This window comes from Hordeum vulgare, chromosome 6H (assembly GCF_904849725.1).
Source record: "Hordeum vulgare subsp. vulgare chromosome 6H, MorexV3_pseudomolecules_assembly, whole genome shotgun sequence".
In the NCBI taxonomy this organism is placed as follows: domain Eukaryota; kingdom Viridiplantae; phylum Streptophyta; class Magnoliopsida; order Poales; family Poaceae; genus Hordeum; species Hordeum vulgare.
Genome location: NC_058523.1, coordinates 472,468,522 through 472,481,083, shown reverse-complemented (window position 1 = coordinate 472,481,083; position 12,562 = coordinate 472,468,522).

The following is a 12,562-nucleotide window of genomic DNA, read 5'->3' as shown; positions in this document are numbered from 1 at the left end:
GAGAAGCGAGGCGAGTGCGAGTAACAAGGGCAGCGCAACAAGAAACCCCCACCGGAGAGGCTTAAATAAGGTTCCGACTGGGTCACTAACAGGTGGCCCCAAAATCTTATCCCCCGACCGGCTGCTGCGATATTAGTGGATAAGATAAAGGCGCGGTAATCGAGGCGGCAGAAACTACTCGATGACGATGTCGACATCCCCGGTGAGCGCGCGGCAACCGAAATTTGAAGATCCCAGAAAATCCGCCGCTGTCAGTTTGACCGGTCACATCGAAAGATTCCGCGGAAGCACTCGGTCCCTGACGGTTCGTTTCATTGGTATATTCACTCGGATCACTGGTCGAAAGGATAAAATGGATCGAGGCAAACAACGCCAAAGTCACATCCATACCAGTCGAATCCGTACTTGAGGCACCACTTTGTCATTCCAACCCCGATCCATTCGGGGACTAATGATGGGGTTATAGTCCCAGGGTAGGGTCATAGGTCTGCCCTATAGGTCCTACCCAAGTACTACCCTTCATAGAGGGTAAGGCCCTTAGACAGTTCCGACTGAACTAAGGATCCCCCATCATCCAGTCAGTGACGAGCATTCGGAGCATATTTATCGTACCGACTGAATTCCACTCTGTACATCGTAACCTCCCAGGAGGGCAACGGTCGTACGTTTTCATACACCATTATTAGCATTTAAGGCATATGTTACCTGTAACGTAGGCATTTATTCGCCACTACTCCACCCCTGTCCACCAGGCCGTTGTGGAAGGCAGCGCACTCTATATAAGCCGCTCTTCCCCAGTGGTGCAGGGGTTGGCATTTACTGTAACCCATATTCCACTCGACACTAAGCTCCCAAGAGCACTGACACGTAGGGCTTTTACCTCCACCGTAGAGGGGCCTGAACTCGTACAACCTCGCCGTAGCTAAGGCTCTGCCCATCCTTTCGTACCCTACACATCTACTGTCAGACTTATACCCACGACAGTACCAATCTCTTTGCAGATGCCAAGAGTACTCATACAGGGCACATGACTTCCCAACCTCACACCGCGTGTTTTGCTGAAGCTCACATTCTCTATCAGCAGTGGGGTATTGGTCCTATCATCAGCTTCAACAAGGACTTTGACAGCGAGATTGTGGCTCAATTTTATGGCACTGTTCACTTTCACGAGGATGAGGTGAGGCGCCTCACATGGATGAATGGTGGTCGTGTGCTGCACTCCAACTGGAAGACCTTCATCAACTCTCTAGGCTACGCTGACCGTGGTCCGGATGAGCCTGTTGGACTGAGGCCACATACTGACGGTGTTGCTACTATTCACTAGTACAAGCTTATTCGTCACCCCAAGATTTTGAAGACTGCCAAGGGTAATCACACCAAAGTCATTCCCTTTTCTCGACATCATGTACAGGATTTTCCGCAACACTATGTTTGCTCATGTTGGCAACAAAAACCAGGTGCATTCTTATATTTTGAACCTATTACTTCTCTGCATGAAGTAGTGAGGCCGCCAGTCCACTTTGGAAGTTTCAACATTATGTGGATAGAGCTGCGTTCAGCTGTTCTTGACAAGAAGAAAGTTCCCATCTATAGCCCATATGTGTATAAGCTGATGGAGGGTACATGGGATGGTACCTTTCCTACTGAGCTTTTGGTGTAGGGGAACATTGCATGGGAAACAAAAAAAATCCTACGCACACGCAGGACTTATTCATGGTGATGATCATCTATGAGAGGGGAAATCGGATCCACATACCCTTGTAGACCGCTAAGCGGGAAGCGTTAAGAAACGTTGTTCATGAAGTCGAACGTCCTCGCGATCCGAATCTCAAGCATCCCACGAACTCTGCCCTGATCTAGAGCCGAACGGACGCCACCTCCGCGTTCAACACACGTGCAGCTTGATGACGATCTCCGCCTACTTGATCCAGCAAGAGAGACGAAGAGGTAGCTGAATTCTCCGGCGGCACGACGGCGTGGCGGTGATGATGGTGGAGCTACTTCAGGAGGGCTTCGTCGTACCGTACCGAACTAGCTACGGGGTGTCACGAAGTGGCGGAGCGAGAGAGGGCCCCGCCTTGGCTTGAGGTGTCAAAAATTCTCTCTTACCTCCACTATATATAGGAGGGAGGGGAGGGATGGCGCCCTAGGGACAAGCCCTAGGGTTTGGCTGGCGCAAGAGACGAGGAGGAGTCCTCCTCCAATACAACTTGGAAGGAGGAGTCCTCCTTCCCCAATTCGGTTTGGCCCCACCCTCCTTTCCTTTCTCCCTTCGGCTGAATACGCGTCTTTGGGCTGGCCACCAGCCCACCAGGGGATGGTACGCCAACCTCGGTCCTATTTGGTTCTCTCCCGGGTGGGTGGCCCCTCCTGGTGGAACTCCGGAACCCATTCGTCACTCCAGTTACTTTACCGGTAATGCCTGAAAACCTTCCAAAAGCCCAATAGATACCTCCTATATATCAGTCTTCATCTCCGGACCATTTTGGAAACCGTCCTGACATCCGGGATCTCATCCGACGCTTCGAACAACATTCGGTTACCAACATCAATAATTAAACTATATCGAAAACGTTACTGAACCGTAAGTGTGCAGACACTGCGGGTTCGAGAACTATGTAGACATGACCGAGACACTCTCCTGTCAATATCCAATAGAGGGACTTGATGTCCATATTGGATCCTACATATTCTAAGAAGATCTTTATCGGTTGAACCTCTATGTCAATGATTTAGTTAATCATGTATAACATTCCCTTTGTCCTTCCGTATGTTACTTGCCCGAGATTCGATCATCGGTATCTCTATACCTATTTCAATCTCATTATCGGCAAGTCTCTTTACTCGTTCCATAATAAAAAGTCTTGCGGCTAACTCTTTAGTCACATTGCTTGGAAGGCTTGTTTGTGATGTTGTATTACCGAGTGGGCCCCGAGAAACCTCTCCGTCATATAGAGTGACAAATCCCAATCTTGATCCATGCTAACTCAATGGACACCTTTGGAGATCCTATAGATCACCTTTATAGTCACCCAGTTATGTTGCGTCATTTGATACACATAAGGCATTCCTCCGGTGTCAGTGAGTTACATGATCTCATGGTCATAGGAATGTATACTTGACATGCAAAAAACAGTAGCAATAAAATAACACGATCACATGCTATGCTCATAGTTTGGGTCTTGTCCATCACATCATTCTCCTAATGATGTGATCTCGTTATCATGTGACAACACTTGTCTATGGCTAGGAAACCTTAACCATCTTTCATCAACGAGCTAGTCAACTAGAGGCTTACTAGGGACAGCGTTTTATCTATGTATCCACACATGTATTTGTGTTTCCGTTCAATACAATTATAGCATGGATAATAAACAATTATGTTGAAACAGGAAATATAATGATAACTATTTTATTATTGTCTCTAGGGCATATTTCCAACAGTCTCCCACTTACACTATAGTCAATAATCTAGCTTCACATCACCATGTGCTTTACAGTGTAACGAATGTAACACCCATACAGTTTTGGTGCTGATCATGTTTTGCTCGTGGAAGAGGTTAAGTCAGCGGGTCTGCAACATTCAGATCTGTGTGCACTTTGCAAATATTTATGTCCTCCTCCTTGATGTAATCGCAGATGGCATTGAAGCGTCGCTTTATGTGTATGGTCCTCCTGTGAAACCTTGGTTCCTTGGCTAGAGAAATGGCACTAGTGTTGTCATAGAACAGATTTATTAGATCTAGTGCAGTTGGCACAACTCCAAGATCTGTCATGAACTGCTTCATCCACACACCTTCTTTAGCCGCCTCCGAGGCAGCTACGTACTCCGCTTCGCATGTAGAATCAGCTACGATGCTCTGCTTGGAACTGCACCAGCTTACCGCACCCCCATTGAGAATAAATAGGTATCCGGTTTGAGACTTAGAGTCATCCGGACCAGTGTCGAAGCTTGCATCAACATAACCCTTTACGATGAGCTCTTTGTCACCTCCATAAACAAGAAACATTTCCTTAGTCCTTTTCAGGCACTGCAGAATATTCTTGACCGTTGTCTAGTGCTCCATTCCTGTATTCCTTTGAAACATGCCTGTCATACTTATGGCAAGGCCGACATTCGGTCTTGTGCACATCATTGCATACATGATAGACCCTATGGTTGAAGCATATGGGACGACACTCATTGTTTCTCTATCTTTTGCACTCACTTGGCATTGAGTCTTACTCAACTTTATACCTTGTAACACAGACAAGAACCCTTTCTTGGATTGTTCCATTTTGAACTTCTTCAAAAAATTATTAAGGTATGTGCTTTGTGAAAGTCCTATCAAGCGCCTTGATCTATCTCTATAGATCTTAATGCCCAATATGTAAGCAGCTTTTCCCAGGTCCTTCATTCAAAAACTTTTATTCAAGTAATCCTTTGTGCTTCCCAAAAGTTCTATACTGTTTCCAACCAACAATATGCCATCCACATATAACATTAGAAACGCTATAGAGTCCCACTCACTTTCTTCTCAATACAATCTTCTCCAAAACCTTGTATAAACCCAAACGCCTTTATCACCTCATCAAAGCGCTGACTCCAACTCCGAGATGCTTGCACCAGTCCATAAATGGGTTGTTGGAGTTTGCATACTTTGTCAGCATTCTCTCGATTGACAAAACCTTCTGGTTGCATCATATAGAACTCTTCCTTAAGAAACCCGTTAAGGAACGCTGTTTTGACATTCATTTGCCAAATTTCATAATCCAAAAATGCAGCTATTGCTAACATGATTCTAACAGACTTAAGCATCGCTACAGGTGAGAAAGTCTCATCGTAGTCAACTCCTTGAACTTGTGAAAAACCCTTTGCCACAAGTCGAGCTTTATAGACAGTCACATTACCATCCGCGTCCGTCTTCTTCTTAAAGATCCATTTGTTCTAAATGGCCTTTCGCCCTTCAGGTAATACTTTCAAAGTCCATACTTTGTTTTCATACATAGATCCTATCTCGGATTTCATGGCCTCTAACCATTTGTTGGAATCCGGGTCCACCATTGCTTCTACATAGCTCATAGGTTCATTGTTGTCTAACAACATGATTGATAAGACAGGATTACCGTACCACTCAGGAGCAATACGTTCCCTTGTTGACCTACGAGGTTCAATAGCAACTTGGTCTGAAGTTTCATGATCACCATCATTAGCTTCCTCTTCAACTGGTGTAGCTTCGACAGAAACTTCTTTCTGTCCTGCGCCACCATCTAGTTGAAGCAAAGGTTCTATAACCTCATCAAGTTATATCTTCCTCCCACTCAATTCTTTCGAGAGAAACTCTCTCTCCAGAAATGCTCCGTTTTTAGCGACAAATACTTTGCCTTTGGATCTGAGATAGAAGGTGTACCCAACTGTCTATTTTGGGTATCCTATGAAGACGCACTTTTCTTCTTTGGGATCCACCTTTTTAGGCTGAAGCTTTTTGACATAAGCATCACATCCCCAAACTTTAGGAAACGATAACTTTGGCTTCTTTCCATATAACAGTTCATATGGCGTCGCCTCAACGTATTTTCATGGTGCCCTATTTAAAGTGAACGCAGCTGTCTCCAATGCATAGCCCCAAAACGATAATGGCAAATAGGTAAGAGACATCATAGAACGCACCATATCTAATAAAGTACGATTACGACGTTCGGACACACCATTACGTTCTGGTGTTCGAGGCGGTGTCAAGTGTGAAACAATTCCACATTGTTTTAAGTGAACACCAAACTCGTAACTCAGATATTCACCTCCTCGATCAGATCGTAGGAACTTGATCTTCTTGTTACGATGATTTTCAACTTCACTCCGAAATTGCTTGAACTTTTCAATCATTTCAGACTTGTGCTTCATCAAGTAAATATAACCATATCTACTCAAATCATCAGTGAAGGTGAGAAAATAATGATAACCATCGCGCGTTTCTATGCTCATCGGTCTGCATACATCAGTATGTATGATCTCCAACAAGTCACTTGCACGCTCCATTTTTTCGGAGAACGTAGTCTTAGTCATCTTTCCCATGATGCATCGTTCGCATGTGTCAAGTGATTCAAAATCAAGTGACACCAAAAGTCCATCAGCATGGTGTTTCTTCATGCGTTTTACACCAATATGACCTAAGCGACAGTGCCACAAGAAAGTGACGCTATCATTATCAACTCTACATCTTTTGGTCTCAATGTTATGTATATGTGTATCATCACCATCGAGATTCAACATGAACAAACCCCTCACATTAGGTGCATGACCATAAAAGCTATTACTCATATAAATAGAACAACCATTATTCCCTGACTTAAATGAGTAACCGTATCGCGATAAACAAGATCCAGATATAATGCTCATGCCTAATGTAGGCACTAAATAACACTTATTTAGGTTCATCACTAATCCCGACGGTAACTAAAGTGAGAGCGTGCCGACGGCGATCGCATCAACCTTGGAACCATTTCCCACGCGCATCGTCACTTCGTCCTTCGCCAGCCTTCGTTTATTCCGTAGTTCCTGTTTTGAGTTGCAAATTTGAGCAACAAAACCGGTATCAAATACCCACGCACTACTACGAGAGCTGGTGAAGTACACATCAATAACATGTATATAAAATATACCTTGTTTGGCGTTGGCCGCCTTCTTATCAGCCAGATACTTGGGGCAGTTCCGCTTCGAGTGACCAGTCCCCTTGCAATGATAACACTCAGTCTTCAGCTTGGGTCCAGACTTGGGTTTCTTCGTCGGGGGGGCAACAGCTTTGCCACTCTTCTTGGAGTTACCCTTCTCCCTCTTGCCGTTTTTCTTGAAACTAGTGGTCTTATTGACCATCAACACTTGATGCTCTTTCTGGATTTCTGACTTTGTGACTTTCAGCATCGCAAACAGGTCGACAGTGACTTATTCATCCCTTGTATGTTGTAGTTAAACACAAATCCTTTGTAGCTAGGTGGCAGTGATTGAAGAACTCTCTAAGTGATAGCTTCTAGTGGGAGAGAAATTCCCAGCTCAGCCAGATGGCTAGAGTACCCACACATTCTGAGCACATGTTCACTGACACACCCGTTCTCCTCCATTTTGCAAGCATAGAATTTATCGGAGGTCTCATACCTCTCGATCTGGACATTCTTCTCAAAGATAAACTTCAACTCCTCGAACATCTTATATGGTCTATAAAGTTCAAAATGTCTTTGAAGTCCCGGTCCTAAGCCATACAAAACTGGACATTCAACTAATTAGTCATCCTTGCGTGTCTGCCAGACATTCATAACTTCTGGCAACGCCGGTTGGGGTGGTTCATCACCTAGCGGTGCATCAAGAACATATTGCTTTTGGAAAGTTGTGAGGATAATCCTAAGATTACGGGCCTAGTCAACAAAGTTGCTTCCATCATATTTCAACTTAGCTTTCTCTAGGAACGCATTAAAATTCAGGGTTGCTACAACGAGAGCCATTGATCTACAACATAAAATTTTGCAAAGATTACTTAGACTATGTTTAAGATTGAGTTTAGCTAATCATATTACTAATAAAATCCCACTCAAATTGACATCCCTCTAGTTATTCGAGTGTCGCGTGATCCAAATTCACTAACTGAAGTCCGATCATCATGTGAGTTGAGTTTAGCTTCAATGGTGAACATCTCCATGTTCATCATATCCACTATATGATTAGTGCTTGACCTTTAGGTATCTTGTGTTCTGAGGCCATGTCTGTACATGCTATGCTCGTCAAGTTTAAACCGAGTGTTCCGCGTGTGCAACTGTTTTGCACCTGTTGTATGTGAACGTAGAGTCTATCACACCCGATCATCACGTGGTGTGTCGAAACGACAAACTGTCGCAACAGTGCACACTTGGGGAGAACACAATTTTATTTTGAAATTTAAGCGAGGGGTCACCTTATAATGCTATCGTCGTCCTAAGCAAAATAAGGTGTGTAAAAGGATTAACATCACATGCAAATCATAAGTGACATGATATAGACATGAACTTGTGCTTCTTGATCTCCATCACCAAAGCACCGGCATGATCTCCATCGTCACCGGCGCCACACCATGATCTCCATCATTGTGCTGCCATCGAAGTTGTCGCGCCAACTATGATGTTACTACTAAAGCTACTAACTAGCGATAAAGCAAAGCATCACCAAGAGCAAAAATAATTAAAGACAACCTATGGGTCATGCCGGTTGCCGTAGCATCGACGTGCAAGTCGATATTTAACTATTACAACATGATCATCTCATAGATCCAATATATCATATCATGTCTTTGGCCATATCACGTCACGTGCATACCCTACAAAAATAAGTTAGACGTCCTCTAATTTGTTGTTGCTTGTTTTACGTGGCTGCTATGGGTATCTAGTATGATCGCATCTTACTTATGCAAAACCACAACGGTGATATACAAGTTGCTATTTAACCTTCTCCATGGACCGCCTCGGTGAAATCCGATTCAACTAAAGTTGGAGAAACAGACACCCGCCAGTCATCTTTATGCAACAAGTTGCATGGCAGCCAATGAAACCGATCTCTCGTAAGCATACGAGTAATGGTGGTGTGGGCTGCTTCATCCAACAATACCGCCGCATCAAGAAAAGACTAAGGAGGCCAGCAAATTGAACATCAACGCCCACAAACTCCTTTATTTTGTACTCGAGATATCATCTACGCATAAATCCAGCTCTGATACCACTGTTGGGGAACGTTGCATGGGAAACCAAAAATTTCCTACGCACACGCAAGACATATCCATGGTGATGATCATCTACGAGAGGGGAGATCAGATCCATATACCCTTGTATATCGCTAAGCGAGAAGCGTTAGTAGTCGAACGTCTTCGCGATCCTAATCGCAAGCGTCCCACGAACTCCGTCCGATCTAGCGTCGAACGGACGGCACCTCCGCGTTCAGCACACGTGTAGCTCGATGAGGATCACCGCCTTCTTGATCCAGCAAGAGAGACGAAGAGGTAGCTAAATTCTCCGGCAGCACGACGGCATGGCGGTGATGATGGTGGAGCTACTCCGGCAGGGCTTCATTGTACCGTACCGAACTAGCTACGGGGTGTCACAAAGTGGTGGAGGGAGAGAGAGCTCCGCCTTGGCTTGACGTGTCAAAAATCCTCTCTCACCTCCACTATATATAGGAGGGAGGGGAGGGGTGGATCCCTAGGGACAATCCCTAGGGTTCGGCCAGCACAAGAGAGGAGGAGGAGGAGTCCTCCAATACAACTTGGAAGGAGGAGTCCTCCTTCCCCAATTCGGTTTGGCCCCACCCTCCTTCCCTTTCTCCCTTCGGTCGAATAGGCCTCTTTTGGCAGGCCATCGGCCCACCAGGGGATGGTGTGCCACCCTTGGGCCTCTTTGGTTCTCTCTCGGGTGGGTGGCCCCTCACGGTGGAACTCCGAAACCCATTATTCACTCCCGGTACTTTACCGGTAATACATGAAAACCTTCTGAAAGACCAATGGGTACTTCCTATATATCAATCTTCGTATCTGGAGCATTCCTCAAACCCTCATGATATCCAGGATCTCATCCAGGACTCCAAACAACATTCGGTTACCAACATCAATAATTCAACTATACCGAAAATGTCAACGAACCTTAAGTGTGCGGACCCTGCGGGTTCGAGAACTATGTAGACATGACCGAGACACTCTCCGGTCAATATCTAATAACGGGACCTGGATGTCCACATTGGATCCTACATATTCTACGAAGATCGTTATCGGTTGAACGTCTATGTCAAGGATTCAATTAATCCTGTATAACATTCTGTTTGTCCTTTGGTATGTTACTGGCCCGAGATTCGATCGTCGGTATCTCTATACCTATTTCAATCTTGTTACCGGCAACTCTCTTTACTCGTTCCATAATACAAAATCTCGTGGCTAACTGTTTAGTCACATTGCTTGCAAGGCTTGTTTGTGATGTTGTATTACCGAGTGGGCCCCGAGATAGCTCTTCGTCATACGGAGTGACAAATCCTAGTCTTGATCCATGCTAACTCAATAGACACCTTTGGAGATACCTGTAGAGCACCTTTATAGTCATCGAGTTATGTTGCGACGTTTGATACACACAAGGCATTCCTCCGGTGTCACTGAGTTACATGATCTCATGGTCATAGGAATGTATACTTGACATGTAGAAAACAGTAGCAATAAAGTAACATGGTCACATGCTACGTTCATAGTTTGGGTCTTGTTTATCACATCATTCTCCTAATTATGTGATCCCATTATCAAGTGACAACACTTGTCTATGGCTAGGAAACCTTAGCCATCTTTGATCAACGAACTAGTCAAATAGAGGCTTACTAGGGATAGTACTTTGTCTATGTATCCACACATGTATCTGTGTTTCCATTTAATACAATTCTAGCATGGATAATAAACGATTATCTTGAAATAAGAAATATAATAATAACTATTATTGCCTCTAGGGCATATTTCCAACATTTGGTGAGGGCCACATGGTTCATCATGGCGTACTCAAGCTCCGTGTGAAGGAAAATTTGGGGATTCTACCTCCTGTTCCAGAGATTGCTCCCACAGACTCGGATGATGAGCCCGAGCGTTACTATGAGTTTGTAGCTAGGTCTGAGAGTGGACCTTCTTGGGCATCCAAGATGAGGAGGAAGATGAAGGATCTCTTATGTTTCCAGGTTAAGGGACAATATAAGGCACATGTTGACGCCAAGAAGGAACACAGTCACAACAAGCTAATCATGAGGTACATCGGCCTTGATGTCCAGAACGGACCAGAGGACAAGATCACTGATGAGGAGGAGTGGATCAAGGCGCACTGTCAGTGCACTGAGTCTGAGGACCGAGCTCACCATCAGTTCTGCTTCTTTTCGTCCTCTTTGCCCCTTTTGGTGTCTCGATGCCAAAGGGGGAGAGAGTGGTTAGGTTCGATTTGCCGAGTCAAGAGTGCTTTATCGTTTATTTGCTATCTCCTCTCTTGAACTCTTTTATTTGGTTGCTTTGGTTTGTGTTACCGAGACTTATGTGAACTAAAGTATGGTGTACTACATATGCTATATTTCCTATTATGTTAGGTCAACTTTAGTTATTATGTGAGTTTAGTTTTCCTATACTTGCATCCATGTTTAACACATTTCCTGTTTATACAAGTATATGGTCGTGTCTATAAAATATGGGAGGTGTTGATCCTAGTGTGTGCTTTTTTGCATTCCAAAAGCATATTCAAATATAGCGCACAACTAGGGGGGGTCTGTCTATATTTTGTAGATATTGTATTGCCTCAGTTTTTCTAGTTTATTCATGGTATGGCAAATCTCGTATTATCATCAACCCACCAAAAAGGGGGAGATTCTAAGAGCACATTAATTTATCCTAAATAGTTTTGGTGGTTGATGACAATGCCCCTTGCGGACTAATCGTGTCCATTATAATTTCAGAGAATTATCAGGTGGCACAAGACGATTATTATGCCCTTAGTGGTTGAAAGAGAAGATGGTGCTTAGCAATCGATTTAGTGTTGGTGGACTTGAGTCATAGGTAATCTCGTACTATCAAGAGGGGATCCACGTATGGAAAGGTTGGGTGGAACAAACTCACACACACTTGCACCCCATCTGATTCCCGGAGCAATGAAGCCTCCTGAAGTGCCCAAAAGTTGGATAAGCGGAAGTACCGCTCTCGGGAGCGGTAGTACAACTCCAGCGGCCGGTACTGCCGCCCTCCAGGGCCGGTCTCTCTTCCTCTTATATTATTCTTCTCGTATCTCCGAGGCCTTTTTATTTTCTAAGCGGAAGTACCGCCTGGGGGAGCGGTAGTACCGCTCCAGCGACACTGCCGCCCACGCCTACCGCTCCCACTTCCACTTAATTTATTCGTCTGTTATTGTTGGTCCCTATCATCAACACTGAGCGGAAGTACCGCTTGGAGCTGGGAGGTAGTACCGCTCGGGCGGAACTACTGTGCCTCTAGCTGTGTTCTGTCACCTATGGTGGTCGGTACTTTCATGCAAGCGAAAGTACCGCCCCCTACACGATACTCCCATTTGTTGCGACTTTGGGCAGAATAACGACTAGTTTTCTTCCCACTATATATAAAGGTCTTCTTCCCCAAGGAGACTTTGCCTTTTTCCTCTCCAAGCTCCATTGTTGCTCCTAAGCTCAAACTTGCCTGATATCTCTCCCTAGCCATCGATTCTTGTTGATGCTCTAGGTATTGGAGGAGAAGGCCTTGATCCACACTTCCACCAAGAGAAAATTTGTTTCCCCCATTAATCCCTCGCGGATCTTGTTACTCCTGGGTGTTTGAGAACCATAGACAAAAGAGGTCACCTCGAAGCCATAGTCCATTGTGGTGAAGCTTCGTGGTTTTGTTGGGAGCCTCCAATTCACTTGTGAGATTGCCCCAACCTTATTCGTAAAGGTTCGTCGCTGCCTTCAAGGGCACGACTTAATGGAATCACGGCATCTCGCATTGTGTGAAGGCGTGAGGAGAATACGGTGGTCTTAGTAGCATCTTGGGGAGCATTGTGCCTCCACACCGCTCCAACG